This window comes from Magnolia sinica, chromosome 4 (assembly GCF_029962835.1).
Source record: "Magnolia sinica isolate HGM2019 chromosome 4, MsV1, whole genome shotgun sequence".
NCBI classification, from domain to species: Eukaryota; Viridiplantae; Streptophyta; class Magnoliopsida; order Magnoliales; family Magnoliaceae; genus Magnolia; species Magnolia sinica.
The window spans coordinates 101607112-101628455 of record NC_080576.1 but is presented as its reverse complement, the minus strand read 5'-3'; the positions used below and the strand labels follow the sequence as shown (position 1 = coordinate 101628455).

The window sequence follows — 21344 nt, the reverse complement described above, 5'->3', positions numbered from 1 at the left end:
AGTACTTGCATCAAGGGATAAACCCTTGATCTATGGAAGGTTATATAAATATCAAGACACTTGTCGAGCCTTTAAGGTAAAAGAGACGAGTGACAATGACCAGCTCAAATAAGAGGCGAGTGACGAAGGTTAACTCAAAAATGAGATGAGTGGTAAAAGCCAATTCAAATATGATTGAAGGTAAGAGCAACACTTGTATCCATAGCCTTACATGAATCCAGGAAGACTCCTTGCAATAGACATTATGTCATAATCCAAAAAAGGCCAATAATTATTGTTGACAATTTAAAATGAAAACAGAGAGAAAGCCATGGTAATCTAAGAACAGATGAAAAGCATGAAAATAACATGTATAAGATAAAATGCATCAACTCAATTGAAGTAAGCTCGAAGGAGTTTTAACACCCGGTCAAGGGTTCGAGTATTCATAGGTGGTGAAATCCCACCATGGCATGAGTGTGTGGGGGTGTGTAAAAAAATAAATAAATAAATAAATAAAAATAAAAATTTCTGGGTGATCCATGGGTCCTAAAATGCAGTGGATTGTAAAATAAAAATAAAAAATGTCACTATTAAAATAAAAATGCTCCTAGTTGCGTTGGGACCCTGAGACAGTCCAATCAATCCATCTGAACCGTCCATTAAGTTCAGAACTTATTTTAGAGGCTACCAGGCAAAAATTTCTGATGATCCAATCTATCCTTGTTTTGGCCTTATTATCTTCTACAGTCATCCTTCTTCCAAACCATGGATAGAATTGTTAGAATGATAGGCAATCGAAGATGGGCCATAACAAGTAGATGGACCAAATTTTTTATTGGACCTAATTGATGTGGACAATATTGACCGTCCATATTAAAGACCATTGATCAAATGGTTAATATTTGTCAAATTGGTGTGATCTTTGCATGATAGCCCGTAGAGTATGCGCTTAACCTAACCAATAGTCTGGATCAACGGACTGGATTGTCCAAGTTTCCCATTGCTAAGATTTAAAATTTATATCATGTAGAACTTCCTAAGTTTCGTGACCATTCGATCCCTATAGTTTAATACAACTTCAAAGATTAAGGGTCAGGATCATCTTTTCAGCATGATGGTTTGGAGTCACCCTTAATTCCAATTCTAAGACTCGGAGTCCGAGTCGACGAGTCAAGAAACCTGGCTTATATGATCTTCGGCCTACTTTTCAGTTTGTCCAAATGGGCCCGTGGTTCGGCAACCCACATTCTTCTGTGGATGGATAGACCATAATCACAAAGGACGACAATACAGCAACAGTCCACATTCAACCGTAAAAGAGATCACTGGCCTGATCACCGTTGATGGACAATAACCCATAATTCTCCAATATCTGAAAGAGGACCTCAGATTGATGGGTAGGATCAATCAGCTGAAAAAAGTTAGGGGTGTACATCGAGTCGAACCAAGTTGAGCTGGCCTCAGCTCGAACAGTGGCTGACCTCAGCTTGGCCCAGTCCTTGGGCCTGACTGGCCAGCTCGGTTCAGTTCGGTCAGTAGCTCGGGCCGAGTTTGCCATTGAGACATTTCCACAAACACCTAACTGCAACTTCAAAATCCTACTATTTTATAAATAAGGGCAATGGTTTTATGGGTATTTTCTCAAACACCTTCTAAATAACATAAAAACCAAATTTTAAAAACGAGGAGAAAAAAGATATTTGTTCATGTATATACCTTCCTTGCTACCAGCCAAACCTTCCTTGCCACCAGCCAGCCAAATCTTCCTTACCACCAGCCAAACCTTCCTTGCCACCAGCCACTAAAAACCAAAATTTATTATAAAAAAAAAAAAAGAAAGAGAGAAAAAGGATATTTGTTCATGTACATACCTTCCTTGCTACCAGCCAAACCTTCCTAGCCACCAGCCACATTTCGTTGAGTCATTTTATCAAATAGTTGGTGAGCAACATCAATGGCAAAGTAACTGAGTCACCGAACTAGTTCGATTCGATCTGAGTCAAGTCGAGCTGGGGATCAGCTCGACTCGGCTCAAACTCAGCTCCGAACCGAGTCGAGTGAGCTAACCGAGCTAGCTCGGTTCGTGTACACCCCATAAAAAAGGTCCTAAGATTGATGGCTGGATCTTTTAGATCTAGGCCATGGTCCAGATGGTTGGATCCAATAGCCTCATGTTCTGGATGACAAAACGGTGAGCCCCACTTGTCAGAATTGAAAACCACAAGATATTTCAACAAGCACGGGCCCACTAGTTAATAACCATCCAACTTCTATCAAATAGCCAGAGATACGGTGGGGCATATGCTATGGGTGGTGGGCCCCACATGTGTGGACGCCAAAGATTTTGGTCCAGATGATTACATCTAACCGTTCATTTATTTCTTTTTGGATGTTGATGTGGTGGGGTCTGTGCATGTGAATGTAGGGAACCATCTTTCAGAGCATTGCAAGGCCCAGTACCCAAAGCCCATCAACTACTGTTTATGGATCCTAGCAGAAGTAGCCATGATTGCCGCCGACATCCCCGAAGGTACTTGTGGGGCCCACTTCTGTGTGGGTGGCCCATGGAATCTCTTGCTTGATGTTCAAAGCCAGTAAATACGTGGTGAAATGTAGGGCTAGAAATGGGCCACATTGACACATCAAAGCCCAATCCAAGATGGGCCGGGCATGGGCCTGAGCTTTCATCCTCGATTAATAAATGAATGAGCTTGATCGACATCCTGGCCATTGATCAGATGGGCCCTCATATGGATAGTACATAAGTCAATCTGATATGACAATCCTAACCGTCCCGCCAGTGCGATTTTTATCCTAGGGACCATTCACTGCCGGGCTCACCTGATGAATGGACCAGATATCATATAAGCGTGCCACATGCTGATGGGTTTTCTTAATTTCTGATAGTGATTGGGACGGCTTTTGCTCTTAACATACTCTTCAAAATACCCATCTGGGGAGGGGTACTTCTGGCCGGATTGAATACACTTCTCCTCCTTGCATTGCAGAGATATGTTGTAAGTGATTTCAGTGGCATTTTTTGTAATTATCTTAATAAGATTGATATCTGGGCCGTGCTCTCATTCATACTTTTAATCTACTCCGTCCAGACCTACCCCATCATAGGCCATTTTAACGTTGATCTGCATGTGATTGTGTAGATAAGGAAGCTGGAGATTGTAATAGCTGTGCTGATGTTAGTCATGGGTGGCTGCTTCTTTGCTGTGATGGCCCGGGCCAGGCCCGATCCAGCCCAGATCATGGAGGGGATGTTTGTACCCAGATTGAAAGGCCACGGGGCCACCAGGGATGCCATTGCTCTTTTGGGTGCTCTGATCATGCCGTAATTACAATCTATACTCACCTACTGTTAGGATTGTACGTCGAGCCGAGTGGCCAAGCTTGGCTTGACTCATCCTTGTTCTCCTCAACGTCAAACTTACTACTGGAACTTGCTTATTTGCCAAACCTTTTCAATCAAGCTCAAAACAAGCTAGTGACAAATATATATATATATATATATATATATATATATATATAAAAATTGTAGATGCAAAAATCTGGTCCATCTTCTTTAGACCTTCAAGTACCTATACAGGAAGAAGACAAAGGAGAACCTGGCTAGAGCAGGGGACCCTCCGATGCCAAAGTCAAGCTAGGAATCTGGGTCTTATAGTATTGAGGGGGTTTAGGAGAGAGTTTTTACGTACCTTTCACCCCTGGAGTCTCTCCTATTTATAGGAAAGGAAAAATCCCGCCGTACGGGGATTCTTTTCCGATATTTTAGAGATTTGTTGCGATCCTAAATCTTTCCGAGATTATAGGATCCCGTGATCGTCGAGATCTAACGCTATCTTCTGGATATATTGAGTAAGATCTCTAATTTTTAGGAAGATCCTTTGGATCCGTAGCTCGGTTCTAGGTCGGGTTGACCTCTGGCTGACCTCTGGCCGACCCATGGCTGACATCTGGCTGACCTATGGGTTAGGTTGATATTTGACCGACCTATGGGTTAGGTTGATATCTGGCCAACCTCTGTTTGACCTCTGGCCGACCTATGGCCGACCTCTGGCTGACCTCTAGCCGACCTCTGGCCGATCTATGGCCGACCTATGGCTCGTAGTCTCATTCTTTGAGTGTCCTTGCATTTGCATCACCCTTCTTGAAGATTAGCATGCTTTTGGACGTAGAAGCCTTATCAAGCTCGGGTTTCATTAAGCCCACACTGGTTCAGTAGAGTTGGTCCATTCCATAAGCTGACTTATCCACTTGTCCATTTTTTTCCCTAACAGTAAGCCCCCCTTACTTCTCGGGCTGACCTGTGGAGGTTTGAGAAGTAAGTTAGTCGGATTATGCATGGTCAACTTATGCCTGGTCGGCTGATGCCAGGTCGGCTTATGCCTAGTTGGCTTATGCCTAGTTGGCTTATGCCTAGTTGGCTTATGCCTAGTCTACTTATGCCTGGTCGACTTATGCCCAGTTGGCTCATGCCTAGTCGGGTCATGCCTGGTTGGCTTATGCCCAGTTGGCTTATGCCCAGTTGGCTTATGCCTGGTCGGCTCATGCCTGGTCGGCTTACAGAAGAATTCTCCCCTTCTTCCCTTTGGTCCATATCCTCAACCGAGTTGTTTCCTCTTCGAGCAGCACAACTCCATGTGCGAGATCGAGCACCGAGCTGATCTGTCAAGGTCGGGCTGATCTGAGCTGCCTAGGCCAAGCTAACCTGCCAAGGACAAGCTTTAGCTGTCGAGGCAGCGGAACTGTTGAGGTTGAGCTGGGCTGCTGAAGCTGAGCTGAGCTGTTAAGGATGAGTTGAGCTATTGAGGCTGAGGCGACCTGTTGAGGCCGAGCTAAGCTATTGAGGCTGAGCTAACCTGTTAAAGCCGAGATAACCTATTGAGGCCGAGCTGAGCCTGTTGAGGCCGAACTAAGCTGTTGAGGCCGAGCTAAGCTGTTAAGGCCGAGCTGAGCCTGTTGAGGCCGAGCTAAGCTGTTGAGGTCGAGATGAGCCTGTTGAGGTCAAGATGAGCTGTTGAGGTCGAGATGAGCCTGTTGAGGTCAAGATGAGCTGTTGAGGCCGAATTGAGCATGTTGAGGCCGAGCTGAGCCTAGGGGTGCACACGGTTCGGTTTGGTCCGGTTCTGGGGTGAAACCAGAACCGAACCGTTCCTAACGATTCTAGGAAATTTGGAACCGGAACCGGACCGTTGGCACCCTAGAACCGAACCGTTAAAACCGGTTCAGTTCCGGATCGGTTCCACAGTTCTAGGCTTTTTATAATCCAGCTCAATTGCAAGCCCATGTCCATCCATGTTGTGGTCCATTTGATGAATGGTTTAGATATTGTATAAGATATACAAAAATACATTTACAAAAATAATTGTTTTAGAGAAAATAATTATAAGGTGTGTAAAAATACATCAGTTTGGTTCCACGGTTCGGTTCTACGGATCGGATCCATGGTTTGGTTTCACGGATCGGTTCACAGTTCGATTCGGTTCTACATACCCCCAAACTGAGAACCGAACCGATGTCACCGGTTCTTTGATTTTTGGAACCGGAACCGGAACCGGTGCACTCTAAAACCAGACCAAACCGGACCATTTGGTTAGTTCCAGTCCGGTTCCACGGTTCTACCGGTTAAATGTGCACCCCTAGCTGAGCCTGTTGTGGCCGATCTGTTGAAGTCGAGCTAACCTTCTGAGGTCGGGCAAACCTGGGAGTAGTATGTTGACCTATCGAGGCCGGGATAACGATGGAAGTGACTTTCTGGATGTCGGTTTGTATGTTGGCCTTAGTCTTGGCCGTCTTCTTTCTCTCTTTTGCGCTAACAGAAGAACACTCCCCTTCTTTCTTTCGCATCATGTCCTCAATTGAGTTGTTTCCTCTTCGAGCAGCACAACTCTGGGTACGAGATCAAGCACCGAGCTTGCCTATCGTGGCCGGGATGACCTTTTGAGGTTGACCTGAGTTGCTTAGGCCGAGCTAACCTGCCAAGGTTGAGCTTAGCTGTTGAGGCAGAGCAGAACTGTTGAGGCCGAGCTGAGCTGTTAAGGCCGAGCTGAGCTATTGAGACCAAGGTGACCTGTTGAGGCCGAGCTGAGCCTATTGAGGCCGAGGTGACCTGTTGAGGCCAAGCTGAGCCTGTTGATGCCGAGCTAAGTTGTTCAGGCCGAGCTGATCCTGTTGAGGCCGAGCTAAGCTGTTAAGGCCGAGCTAAGCTGTTAAGGCCGAGGTGACCTGTTGAGGCCAAGCTGAGCCTGTTGAGGCCGAGCTAAGCTGTTAAGGCTGAGCTGATTCTGTTGAGGCCGAGTTAAGCTGTTAAGGCTGAGTTGAGCTGTTAAGGCTGAGCTGAGCCTGTTGAGGTCGAGTTAAGCTGTTGAGGCCGAACTGAGTTGTTAAGGCCAAGTTAAGCCTGTTGAGGCCGAGCTAAGCTGTTGAGGCCGAGTTAAGCCTGTTGAGGTCGAGCTGAGCTGTTGAGGCCGAGCTGAGGTGTTAAGGCCAAGCTGAGCATGTTGAGGCCGAATTGAGGTGTTAAGGCCGAGCAGAGCCTGTTGAGGCCGAGCTGAGTCTATTGAGGCCGAGGTGGTTTTGGCCGTTATACTGCCTAGCAAGTTCAGGGTTATTGATTCAGGAATAACTAAAATGGCTGCAAACAAATGATTCAGGAAGAGCTTCGACTTGGCTATTGCAATGATTTAGGAAGAGCTTTCTTCTTTCATTTCGCCATTGTAGATTGTTTGTAGTATTTACGGTAAAGCTGGAATGACTTAAGATGTCGTTCCCACAGACGGCGCCAAACTGTTGATGCAAAAATCTGGTCCACCCTCTTTAGACCTTCGAGTACCTGCACAGGAAGAAGACAAAGGAGACCCTGGCTAGAGCAGGGGACCCTCCGATGCCAAAGTCAGGCTAGGAATCTGGGTCTTATAGTATTGAGGGGGTTTGGGAGAGAGTTTTTACGTACCTTTCACCCTTGGAGTCTCTCCTATTTATAGGAAAGGGAGGATCCCACCGTACGGGGATTCTTTCCCAATATTTTAGAGATTTGTTGCGATCCTAAATCTTCCCGAGATTATAGGATCCCGTGATCGTCGAAATCTAACGCTATCTTCTGGATATATTGAGCAAGATTTCTAATTTTTTAGGAAGATCCTTTAGATCCGTAGCTCGGTTCTAGGTCAGGTTGACCTCTGGCCGACCCATGGCTGACCTCTGGCCGACCTATGGGTTAGGTTGATATTTGGCTGACCTATGGGTTAGGTTGATATCTGATCGACCTCTGTCTGACCTCTGGCCGACCTATGGCTGACCTCTGGCTGACCCATGGCTGACCTATGGCTCGTAGTCTCATTCTTTGAGGTCCTCGCATTTGCATCACCCTTCTTGAAGATTATCCTGCTTTTAGACGTAGTAGTCTTATCAAGCTCGGGTTTCGTTCGCATGCAACTCGTGTGAACTTTTTTGAGAACCCATTAAATGTAATTTGACTTCAAAATCTGAATGGTACACATGAATAATCACCTCATTAAACACCTTGGGCCCAATTTTTAATTTGATACTAAACTCTAGTAGGCCATGAAAAGTGAAAAAAATTTCCTTCGTTGATTTGAATTTCTCTTTAATATGACCTACCAGAATTTTATAGATCAGGGTGAAAATTTATCCTTAAATGTTTCATGGGATTCTGCATCACATGGACCGTTGGGATTAGACACCCATGACACATGTGCATAGGTGCGCACGTGAATATGTACGAGCTTCGAATCAAGCTGTCAAGTTGAGTCCAGATGCACTGTGATGAAATTCGACTCGTTTTCAAAATGAATTGAGTCATGCGAAGCTTCGGTCAGCTGGAGCCATAGTTCAACCAAGTCAATTCCAGTGAGCTTTTCGAACCAGCTTGGCTCTACTACATCCCTACCTACTTTACAATTTTGAGTACTGTATAGTGGATCAGGGTGTATAGCCGATCGTGTCCGTTGATTTGTATATGATCAGACGGTGGAACTCATGCTCTGCTTCTTGGGCCCACCATGTTGGACTTTGCTGTTCAATTGTTGTTGGGTCATGATTCAATGGGGATTGTTCTTTTATACACCGTTATCCGGTGTATGGCTATTCATTGCACCCTTATTCTTGTAGTAACTAGTAAGTGGGCGCATCTCGCACGTGGTAGCGTGCTACATGTGTGTAGCTATTAGCAGGATCCCCGCCGTTTGATGCCTTGTTAGAGAAATCAGTGGTCAGATTCTCCTAACAAATGCATTTATTTTGTACTCGTGTGGCCCACTTGATGATTGAAACCAGCCAGATCTTCGGGATTAAGGCATTGATGCAGCTGGGCCTCTGATCAGCGGCTTGGATCTTGCATACTAGAGCCACATTGCAACCAGGAAGAAGCAATAGCCTAAAAGGTGTACTATCTGCAATTCGGATGGGGCCCACCATCTGATTATAACTTTATCTTGACCATTCATCATACACCATATTGTAGAGTACATCCTATCCATTGAAAAATGTACCACTAATAGCAACATGATTTGATTGCTGATCCTGTGATTAACGGTGCAGGCACAACCTCTTCCTTCACTCAGCATTGGTTCTGTCAAGAAAATTCCCACGCTCCTTCCATGGAATCAATGTGAGTGAACTTAACGGTTATTATTCTGAGAATTTTACCATACTTAACTCAAATCCTAACCGTTCAAATGGTTGGACATGCAATAGATGAACTACAACCCAAAAATTACCCTTGAAGTATGATCAAATTGTCCAATTAGTGGACATATAATGGACGGTTAAACAATTAGCAAACGGTCTGAATTCAACGATCAAAAGTTCATTGATCAGCCGTTCGAATTTCCTAATCAATCTGATTTTGCGGACCTGACTGATCAAAATTGCCTCCCACATTTTGTGCGGTTTGGATTTGAGGTACAGTAGCCATTCGGTTCACAAGATGGAAATCGGATTGCGGACTGAGTTATAAACTCTGTTGGGCCACCGTGAATGTATGTGGTTTATCCATGACGTCCATCCGTTTTTTTAGACCATTTTAGGAGTTGAGCCCAAAATTGAAGAATATTCAAAGCTCAAGTGGACCACACCAAAGGAAAGAGTGGGAATAATGATTTCCACCATTGAAACCTTCCTAGGGTCCACGGTGATGTTTATTTGTCATCTAATCTGTTCATAAGATCACAAAGACATGGATGAAGGCTGATCCAAAACTTCTGTGACCCGAAGGAAATTTTCAATGGTAAACATTGAATTCACACTATTTCCTGTAGTGTGGTCCACTCGAATTTTGGATGTGCTTCATTTTTGGGCTAAAGTACTAAATTTATCTGCTAAAATGGATGGATGGAGTGGATAAAATTCATAAATCACATTGGGCCCCACAGAGCAATCATCTTCCCAAAAGGTTTTAGATTTGATTCGGGCCCATCAGATAGGACCATGGATTGGCACTTTGCCCGGATCCACTCGGACTAGTCACTCCCTGACTCACCTCATGACTAGGTGAGTTGGTCCGAGTCACTCACCTCATGACCAGGTGAGTCGGTCCGAGTCGCCAAGTTAGAAAACCATGAACTCAACTTTGTTATTACTCTACTTGTTTGCTCAGACTGCATCTAGATATTTTTTGATCGAAAGTGGGATCGCGCTAGTCATAGCATTTCTCATCAATGCGGCTGTAATTTCTGTTAGACATTAGTCTCTCGTCTTCGAACAAATAGCGCTGCGAAAATATCACCCTTAATTCTGCAGCTTTCTTGCTCAAGGTATATAACATTTCATTATCGATATTTAACTATTATAGCTTCAGACAGTCATAACTTATAACTACTTATCCATTTTGATATTGTAATATACTATTGGAAAACCATCAATTTTTATGCCTTACCAATAGAGGTGGGCATTGAGTCAAGTCAGACTAGATTAAGTCCAACTCAACTTGATCTGGTTTTTACAAGTATTGTTGTCTTTTTGTAAAAATAAATTTCAAATCTGTGTTGAATGTTAAAAAAATAACAATTTAGAACACAAAGAGGATAGAGGAAAAAGATAATGAGATGATCGGATCTATCGAGTTCAAAGCTCAACTTGAATAGTCAATTTCTCAAGACATTTGTTGCCCTTTTTCTGGTAGTTCCAGCAAGTGCAAACGAATGAAATCTGCAAATTGTCTTCAGGATATAATGAACTCTCATTTCGAATTTCAACACGAAAATTTGTACATTTAAGTGTTGAACAAATCTCTAGTTTTAACACCAATATGCCTTAAAAAAGGTTTTGAATAAACACAAAAAGAGATCAGATTCGAGAGAACTTCATAATGGATGATATATCTGAAAATAGAGAGAATGTAATAATATTTCTGGATTATCGTATCCGGGATTTATAGCAATTGAATGGTCATGGAATTCTTCCTGAAGAGATACTAATGTGTCTTTTCAAGACATCCACACCTATTCGCAGTAAACAACATTCTTCCATGACAGGACATAACCCTTTGTCCCATGGAAGTTATTTCTTTTCCTTTTAAACAGAAAAAGTCATCCAACAGTATAACACTGTTTCCATATGAGCGATACATGGCATAGGTGTCACATGTACAATCTTGTCACAGTTACTCTCAATTAATACAAAGGTAATAAAACTTCAGGGTAGACCGTAGTTCAATTCTAGTTGCATCATGGCCCAAAAAATTTGAATCTTGTGCCAAGTGCTAAATGCGCCTAATAAAGCTCCAAAAAGCCCTACAGCCCACACCATGCGTGGGCGGACGGTGCTTCATACCATTCTCGAGGAGATTTGAACCTTTGTTGCAGAAGCGAAAACTCTGTCTCTTACCGACTGGCTATACATACTATTTATGGAAAAGTTTAAATAATTAATATATTTATTTACTTTCTAAAAATAACTTTTATTTTTAAAATTTATTTTTACAAAAAGACAACAAGTATCTGACTTTATATTACCTGATTTCAGTCCAGATCGGATCGGATCGAGTTGCTACATGACTTGAACTCGACTCGATTTGGTGTCAAATCCGAGTGGGTCTATTCGATCTGACCCAACCCTGGCTTTTGGTTCGGGTCGGATCGGATCCGATCGGTTCGATCAAGTCGGATCTGACGAGTTGGGTCGGATCCTGCCAACCTCTACTTACCAATTACCCAAGGTTCATTGGCTTCTAATGGCTTTGCAAAATTCACAATTTTAAATAATTAAATTAAGAATTTAATTTCCAACTTATTATTTTTAATAATTTATGTTTTTACTATTTTTAATGTTTTAAGAGTTTAATTATTATCTAGGGTTTTTATTTTGGTCATCTAAAAGATGTTTATGAGTTTTAGTAGGATTAGACGTCTTTTGTACTATTTTTAGTCATTTTTACTATTTTATAAAAACCTTCTATTTTAAGTCAAATTAGGAACCTAAGATTTCTTTCACTTATATAAGAACATTAAATATATGGTAATCAACAGTGCTCTTCGATAATGACATTTTTATTGATCACTTATTGAGATTTCTTCTTTTATAAAGTTAAGGACTATTCTTAAGAAGAAGATAGTAATCTCTCTTCTTCTTCTTTAATCCATGTCTCTACTATGTAAAAATTTGATTGAATTGAGTAGCCAATCGCATCCTTATAGTTTCAAGTTTTCATGCTTGCCCATCTCACAATAGATTTTTTTTTTTCACAGAAAATCTTAGGAAATTGGAGTTCGAAAGTCTACGCGGTCTCATTGCTAACATCGGGCCAGAGTTCAATGATTACAGGGACCTATGCGGGCCAATTTATCATGCAGGTATACTTGGACATATGGAGAATCATTTTCATCAACAAGTAAGAAATTTTAGAAGATTGATTTAAGGATATAGATTGTTTGTTTTGTTTTGCAGGGTTTTTTGGATCTAAAAATGAAGTCATGGTTGAGAAATCTAATAACCCGGCGTATAGCTATTATCCCAAGCTTAGTAGCTACTCTCATTAGTGGTCCATCTGGAGCTGGTCAGCTCATTATCATCGCCTCAGTACTTAAACTTTCAATTGGTGGCATAAACACACATATATACATGTCTACATATAAGTAGTAGTTTCTAAACTCAACATGCCTATGTTGAGTTAACTCAACTCAATCAAATTATACCAAGAATAGAGAGAAACTCAATTTGCCTTAACGAGATTTTATTAATACTCGAGAAAAAACCATCTAGCCATGAATTAGACTTTTTTTGACAAAATGAAACTTAGAGATGGATTTCCAAGACTCAACAATATTATATTTTAAATATTTAGTATTGTCAACAAGTTTAGAAAGAGCTCGAAAAAGAATCTGGATCCTCTGCTTGTAATATGATTGGGCCACATCATCACACACTGCATTTAATGAAGCAATGCTAATAACGCCAGTGATGATGTAGAGCAATTAGGATGCAGGAAAATAGAATTTTTTTGCTTGTGGCAAGCAGAGAATCCGGATTCCTCGAGGAAAACCCATCCAAGTTAATTGATTTAAGTTGACTCAACAAACATTCCATGTCAAGTTGAGTTTTGAAATTTTAAACTATTCATATAAAGAAAATCATGTGATCCCGAATTAAAATCATGTAATCACCATCTTCCTTCTCTATGATAAGCCTCAAATCTACAGGAACCTTGGATCCACATGGTAAAAAAAACCTATCAAAAGATAATATTATTGAGAAAAAAAGATAACATTATTGAGAAAAATTATTAAACTTTCTTTACAAAGCAATTAGATGGTTTATATCAGCCATAAACCTAAATTTATAACTTCACCAAAATAATAATAGTAAATTTTAGTAAAGATATCTAATTATGCCAAACTCTAGTATAAGACTCAAAATAAAGACTTTAAACTATAAAAAGACCCTTAAACATTAAAGCAATTAAAAATAGCACAAATAGTTACTAAAAATAACACATTTTAACTTAAAACTCCTATTTAACTCTTAAAATGACCTTATTTTAGAAAACCGTTTCTAAGGACAATTGTCTTTGGCATTTGCTAAGATGCAGAGTCCATCGATAGCTTTCGGACCACATGTTACATGCATGATTCCAATACACAATCATAAGGTTATGGCCATTGGAATTTATGATGCGCATTATGCTAAATTTTTAGTTCATACTATACTCTTTTCGTCTTTTTTTTTTTACCATGTCTCTAGCCTTACGATTGGATTTTGCTCGATCTTGGCTGTCTATATGATGCCTTAACCTGTCCTATGTGTAGCCGCCCATTTCATGTTAAATGCTCGCCAATAGTAGTACCCATCAACATATTCATGATCGGGTTAGACCAAAACTGTGACCTACAAAAGCCAACCAAAGACAAAATTTTTTTTATAGGATGCCTTAAAAATATTCCATGCTGAAGGATCCTAACTGGCCAATTCTTGTAATATAAGCATATTGCTAGGAAAAAAGAAAGAAAGAAAGAAAAGCATCACAATCCTCCAATGCTTGGGCTATAACCAAATGGTTGACATCGAGGGTCAAAGAATGGCAAAAGATCAAAGGATTAGGATCTCCCAATGTATATATAAAAAAAAATTGGGTCATCATGGATGCACATAGGGCCCATCAGATAAATTGTTTGGATCATTAGGGCCTGCTTGGATACCACCTAATTAATAAGTAACTTTTTAACTTATAGTAAGTGTGAACGCCTCCCCCCACATGCGCGCACGAGCATGAAGGTGACATTGCTTTGTTGGCTTTCGTATTGATTTTTGCTATTGTAGGCGATGTGTGCTACTGACTCGGTGTAAAAATGCATTTGATTTGGAGTCGCCACTAGCCAAATGAAGCATAAAATCTACGGCCAGCTAGGAACCGTAAAATCTCTTAGGAGTTAGGCAATCTCACGATTTTCTAACTCAAGTGACTCCCATGGTTGATCTGCAGCCGTAAATTCTGAGTAAGGGCCTCGGTGATGAAAAAGGAAGGGTTTAAGCACCCTTTTTCGCCTGCACAATGTGCGGTCTCTACTTCATAAGATTTGTAATTTTTGGAGATTTAATGGAATTTTGGCATTTTATACTTGACCGTGCTTCATATAACCTAGGTGGGCTGGGCAGGTAGAGATAAGAAAAAAGGAGTTATCTAGCCTTACATCACAGAGCCAAATGGCCCCGTGTAGGCAAATAAAGTAAAAAATAGTTAATGGAAATAAACGCTAACTAGCCTTACTTCACAGGATTTAAGGTCCTGGGCAGGCAAATAAAGTGAAAAATGGAAGATGAAGAATGATGCAGAATAAAATGTGAAAGTGATTAATACAATAGAAATGTGCGGAGTAGAATGCAAATTAAATAGAAATGGACAAATTCTGATCTTTTTTTACTCCTTTGATGACCATTTTTCCCTCCTGGGTTGGGCAACGTGTCAGCACGTTGGTGTTCACTCCCCAAGTATAGGGTTGTAATGTAGTAATAAACTCGGTGAGACCGAGGTCGAATCCCAAGGGACTGATACTTGTACGTTACCTGAAACTAGGTAGAAATAGAACTCGCCTAAGATGAAATCTAAATCCAATATAAAGTGATGAATAATGGTGAGTGATTAATCTAAAACTTAAGAGAAATCAGAGATAAGAAACTAGGGATTCAGAGGATCTACTTGTAGAGATCAGGGAGATCTTATGCCTGCTTCAAACATCATAAAAATTAAACTGAACTTCCTCTGATATAATTTTAAAGAGATGAAAGGTATATGAATTAGAATGGATTTCATCACCAAACCATGCCCAAGAGACAAAGTCAACAAAAGAATTAAACTAATTACCAACCAATCAGATGATTATGAAGGTTAGGAAGGGTGCCGACATCCAACCATGCCCAGGAGACGATGGCGAACAACAGGGCTTCCTGACGTCATAATCAAAATAAGGAAAAAGAAATACTCAAAGCCATTGCAAACCCATTGTAATTTCAGTCACAACAGGCCATTAAAAACTAAAAATATTCCCATAATAAAATTAAATCAAAAACCCCTTCAATCTAAACAAAAGGCACAAGCAACAAGTTCTCCCATCACACTACAAGCTTCACCTCTTAGCCCTAGCTAAGAGGTTTAGCCTACCATGATTAGGCTGAATTCAAAATAAACAAAAGAAAAAGAAGAAAAGAAAAAGAAAAACCAGGCCCAACCCAAGCCAGCCCACTTCTCTCTCTGCCTCTGCTCACGTCCACCTTATTTCCAAGCTTTCGAATCTCCCTCACTCTCTCTTTTCTTCTCCTTTTTATAAGTGTTGCAATCCGTCGCTAGAGTCGGTGGAGAGTCTGTGCGTAAAGCAGTCGGTGGAATGCACAGCAACCGACTTTGAAGCGCGCCACAAATATTCCTTGTGTAATTCTATTTACGCAGCCCAAAAACCATGCCAAAACAGCACCATTTTCCTTGATATCCTTCCAAAAACACAACGTTCGGGGGAACGTTTTTGGATGAGATACACATTGGATGGTTTGGATTATTAATCCGACCGTGATCGGGATCACGGAACCGGCCCACAGCGGCCGTCTTTCACGGACGCAGGCTCTGTACGCGAGCTGACGCTGAACTCTCGGTGGGGCCCACTTAAGATGACTTTTAGGAAATCCACTCCGTCCACCAGATTCCTCTCAGAATTTCGGTTGAGAATGGTCCGTTTGGACTTGCATTCACGTGGCCTATGGGATATTTTACGCCACCGTCCAACCTGCGTTTGAACAGCCGAGAACCCATACTCGCTCCCTTTTGAAATTCCGTCACCTAGTTCTTGGTGAAGATAAACCACGTGAGTCACATGGACGGTCTGGATCAGTGATCAGACTGATGGGCAGGGCCCACTGTAAAAACCCAGTGGATGGCACGTCCGTCACTGGACGTTTCGCATGGCTCTATTTGGAAAGTTTGTAAAAAAATAGGTAGAGCCCACTTCTGATGGTATTTTCGAAGATCTACTCCGCTCATCATTTTCTTAATCAAGTATAAGCATATGGGTCAAAGTATGAAGTAGATCCAAACTTTAGGTGGGCCACACAATCAACCTGTGATGAGTCGATACCGAACGTTGAAGCAAACCTCTAGCTTACGTGCATGCATGCATATGGATTTTGTTATATTTACATAATTGCCACTCTGCCTTCAAGAAACGTCCGTCGTTCGTTCCTCCCTACTGCACCATCCAAAAGAAGTGAAATTTGGCAAATATCCACCGTTTTTCGTGCTCTTTTCATCAGTTCAGTTTAGGTCCAAATCTCTCGAGGATGTCCAAGATGCTTTCTTAATGACTATTGTCCTCTGATCTCTCTGTTGAGCCACTTCCAAGAGGATCTAATGGCTGAAATTTGACTTGTACGGTTAATTTATGGTCCTCAGGCCATGTATGAAGTTTCGAGCCGAGTGGATGGTGGAAACCCTGTGATCTTGCATTCTGACTAACTTTCAGGCCACTTAAGCTTCAATTTCTCAATTTTCTCGGATCTCTGGCGTGTATATCCATCGATCTCGGTCTCCTGGAGTCCATTCCTTGCTCTGGTGACTTCGGAGCATTAAATCCATGCTTTTAATACTCTTTTTCAATCAAAGCTCCTTATTACATCCTGCAACAAAAACACGATTAAATTATAATATTAGGTATTATCGTGTACGTAAAATCAGGCAGTAATCGGGGTCTGATATGCAATATTCGACCCTCAACAGTTGGAAATATTTAAGGTACTTTGGGTAGCACCTCCAGGCAAACTCCAACCCTCAGACACTCTCTGTATCTCTCTATCTCTTTTTCTACTCTCTATTTTCTCTCTCCCCCTCTCTGTTTCTTTCTGTCTATTTAAACTCTCTTCCCTAGCTTCTCTCTTTCCTTTGATTTTTCCTTCCTGTTGATCCTCTCTCTCATCTGTCCCTGGGTGCCTTATATAAGCAGCGACCCATGTTGCGGACGACTGTTGTACAAGGTCATGCTGTGGGCACCCACATTAAATTGTGGGCGCCCACCCTAACTGGTGGGCCTTGCATGTTACGTTGCATGTATTAATATATTATATTATAATATATATATATATATATATATATTATAAATATATTTATATATAAAAGTTAAAGTATAATGATTACTTTTTCTTTTATTTATATTTATAAATATATATATTACGTATATATATAAAAAGTCATTATTACCTTTTGTTTTTTTATTACAAATGTTTAAATGCTCACATTTTCTTTGTTATTTGTCCGTTCAGGGTAATCTTTATCTTGTTGGAAAGGTAATCAGGTAAGCTTTCTAACAAGACTAGGATCACTTCAATCGGACCTCGTTTGATGTGCCGAAAATATATCCATCCAATATATGAAATCAGTTGTTTGCAATTTGACCAATGGTATCTCTTTGTGATATTAGGATTATTGGAAACTTCATCTAATAAGCTTTTCATTGTAACTGAAATCATCTCGATCAGATCCCGTTTGACTAGTTTAAAGCGCAACCAAAGTTTTTTCCGATTTTGGTCAATCGACAATGCATGATTTTAATAAACAGGTTGGATCTTCCTCATCACGACTCGGATTGGAAGAAACTTAAGTTTGTTAGGAAGATCATTTGACCATCTTTCCAATGAATCATAAATCATCCTAATCGGTCAGGATTTGCCTCAAATAATACCATGACCATTTCATATATCAGGACGACCGTATTTTTCCTTGATTCCAAAGATATGACCTTTTAACCTCGACACAACGCTACCCGGAAAGACTGAATGATACAAAGAGTGATTCGTGGGTTAAAGAGTATTTGTTTTATCCATTTTTGCCTGTCGATTGCGTCATACAGAGAGTTTCAGGGGTTTTGGAGTTTGGACGCTCGGCCATGACCGAATTACTACTGGATTTGGTGTCAGCCAATCTAGTCCGTTGGTTATTTTCGGCGTGTGCCGAGTATGCTTCCACCGTGATCCGTTTGAGTTTTCAATGATTTTTCAGTCCACGGGAGACAATTGATTGAAGTCAAATTGAAGCTCAAAGAATGTCGTATCCTTGTTTTAGGTGGGGTGTCTACAAATGCCCCTCTTTAGCAGAGGTTGTGGGCAACCGAATGTCAAAGCAACTGGACACCCCGCCTTCCGTATGTAGATGTGGTATAGTTTATTTCTACCGAAGTGTCATTATCAAAAGACTCATCTAGTTAAAGAGTAATTCAGGTGCCTCATGAGGGCTAAGGAAAACGTTGTGATTTGTCCTCGCGCATTTTGCGGTTTTACGGGGCATCAAATCACAACCTTTTCACGTCGTGATTGACGGTTTGCATCGATAGATGTTTATAAATATGAATTTTTGACTGGTTAATGCCCCTGCGCTTTTCGCGGCCTTACGGGGATCCGCCTAACATGTTTAATTTTGAAGAGTAATTCTCGATGCCGTGTAATCCCCTAGGACTACCTATAAGATTAGTTATTGTAATGGACAGTTGCTTGTGCCTTTTGTGGCTTTACAGATCTCCCGCATTACAATATACTAGGCTGACAAGTGTCCCAGACTAGAGTCACCTTGAGTTATTTCATTGCCATTCGATTTTTCGAGTTTGACACTATGGTTGTGATAGTTTTTCCCACGACTTAAAGTATGGTTATGCTAACTTGGATATATTCAATCCGCATTCCGAGACGATCGGGGTGATACTGAAAGTTCAGTCCGGCCGTCCCATGTTCCACTTTGATTTTAGGGAAAACCGAAGGTTCGGATAAAACTAAAATCAATTATTGTTGATGCGTTGGAACCCACCAGAAAGTATGGAGGACTTCCAGTGTCTCGGATACCATGCGTGTCGTGTTTTTTTTTTTAATTTTTTTTTTGAAAGATTTTTTTTTCAAGCCATTTATTTTGAAAAGATATGCTTGATCTCGCGGGGAAGCGTTGTCAAGCGATTTTTATTTTGGCTTCTCTCTCTTTTTTTAAATAGGTCTGACCGATCACTTCCATTGGGGATTTCGACGGTCCTTATCGAAGTCAACTCTTATTGAAGCACGTTCTCTGCTCAGTGTCCAACTCCAAGTGTATTGCTCATGTTAGTGTGTTGTTGAGGGAGCCTCAATTCCTGTAAAGAAAGATAGAGAGCTTAATAGAACGATCGAAGAGTTTGGTGCTAAGGGAGTGAAACTAACCTGAGTAACCAGTAGAGGTTGTTGTCGGGCCAGGTGTTTTGAAAAGGCGATCATAACTTCATGTTGCAACTTGCAAGAGTTTTTTTTTGTCTTCTTCTTTCTTCTTCTTCTTTTTTTTTCTTTTTTTTTAGTTTTTTTTTATGCATGTAAATAAAGAAAATGAATAAAATGAAAATTCTCTCTCCCTTTTTTTTGTGGCCAAACTTGTCTTATGAGCATGGTTTATATTTTGGTCGGCAGGGATCAGACACTTGACTTTTCCATTGTTTATCCTATACGACTTCCGAATTGATTTTTGAAGATTTTTGAAATTATCTTCGAGAGTACGCAGTGAGAATCAATGTCTCTTGGCCTAGGCTATGCTTGATAATTCTTGAAACATCGCAGTCTTCACGTCTTTGACTTCGGATACGAATTTGTCACCGTGACTGAAGTGTTTTGTTGTTCTTGTTTTTTTTTCTTTTCTTGTCATTTTTACCCATAACGCTCTTACGAGTTTTCGTTACGTCTGGCTTAGCCCGTCATTTTTGCCCGTGGCGCTCTTTCAGGTTTTCACCACGTTCCGAGTATTTGCTCTTGCCTGCCCCTTGGCAGCTGTGCCTTTTTGCCCCTGGCGCCCTTGCAGGTTTTCACCAGGTCCATTGTGTACCTGTTGTTTTTACCTGAGGTGCCCTTACAGGTTTTCACCTTGCCCATTTTACTTAGATACACCTCTTCTTCTTCTTTTTTTATCTGAAAACTTTCTCAATGTTGGCCAATAATGATTTCTAGGGCAACGAGAGGCTTCGGAATGCTTTCCAAGATCGAAAATTTTCTTGAAAACAAGGGTAAGGCTGATGGATGTGTACCCTAGATTTTCTATTTGATTCTTCATTCCTCTTTTTTTTTGTGTTTTCTTTTCTTCTTCTTTTTTTTTTGGATTTTGGAAATTTTGAATCGTCATATGTACATGTCTTTTTTTTTGTGTCCTACTTTGTTGCTAAGGGTAATCGGGTAGGGAATTGTAAGGAGACATTTCCTTAGCTTACTCGTTATCCGTAGTGTAGTTTGACGTGATTGGCGTTGGTGGGCTCAGCTAGATCCTATCCCTCCATGTTGGTGAGGCGGAGTGCACCTCCAGGGAGCACTTCACGTACAACGAACGGGCCTTCCAAGGTGGGTTTGAGTTTTCCCCTTGGGTCAAGTAGATGAGGAGGTAGGATCTTCTTCATCACTATGTCTCCTATTCTGAATGTTCTTATATGGACCCGCTTGTTGTAAGCTTGTGCAATCCTTCTTTGATAGGCTTGGGAATGACATAAAGCTTGCATGCACTTTTCGTCTGTCAGATGCAGTTGATCGTAGCAATCTTGTAACCATTCTCCCTCCTCCACTTCACTTTCTAATAGAATGCGTAATGAGGGAATTTCGACTTCAACCGGTAGAACTGCCTCCATTCCATATATGAGTTCGTATGGAGTGGCACCCATTGCTGTGCGTATGGATGTTCGATAAGCCCAAAGAGCGTATGGGAGCATTTTGGACCAGTCGTGATATCTTTTCACTATTTTTTTAAGGATGCGAACGAGTGTTTTGTTGGCTGCTTCTACCCCTCCATTCATTTGTGGTCGATAGGGGCTGGATCGATGCCTTTTGACTTTAATTGCTTGAGGAAGTTGTCCACCTTTCGGTTCACAAAAGGCATCCCGTTATCTGTGATGATGGCGTGTGGAATTCCATATCGACTGATGATGTTGTTTTTTAGGAACCGTACCACATGAGAAGCGTTGATGGTGGTAAAAGATACCTCTTCCACCCACTTGGTGAAATAATCGACTGCTACCAGGATATATTCGTGGCCATTGGAAGCTTTGGGGCTGATTTTGCCGATGATGTCAATGCCCCACATTAAAAATGGCCAGGGTGTGGTCAGGTTATATAACTCGGAAGCAGGCGCATTGATCCGATTTGCATGTTCTTGGCATTTAAAGCACGTCCTGACGTGTTGGCAACAGTCGGTCTCCATAGTTAGCCAGTAGTATCCTAATCATAGGATTTTCTTAGCCATCATGTGTTTGTTCATGTGTGGGCCACAGATTCCGTCGTGGACCTCGGACATGATTTTTACAACTTCCGCCTCATCCACACATCACAATAAGACCTGATTAAAGTATCGTTTGTATAAGATGCCACCGTTAATA

The 21344-nt window shown here is 41.2% G+C and overlaps 1 pseudogene; it reads left to right on the top strand.

Moving 5' to 3' along the window:
- Positions 1-2426: 2426 nt before the first annotated feature.
- Positions 2427-21344, top strand: part of LOC131243543 (metal transporter Nramp7.2-like) — a 44056-nt pseudogene continuing 25138 nt past the window's right edge.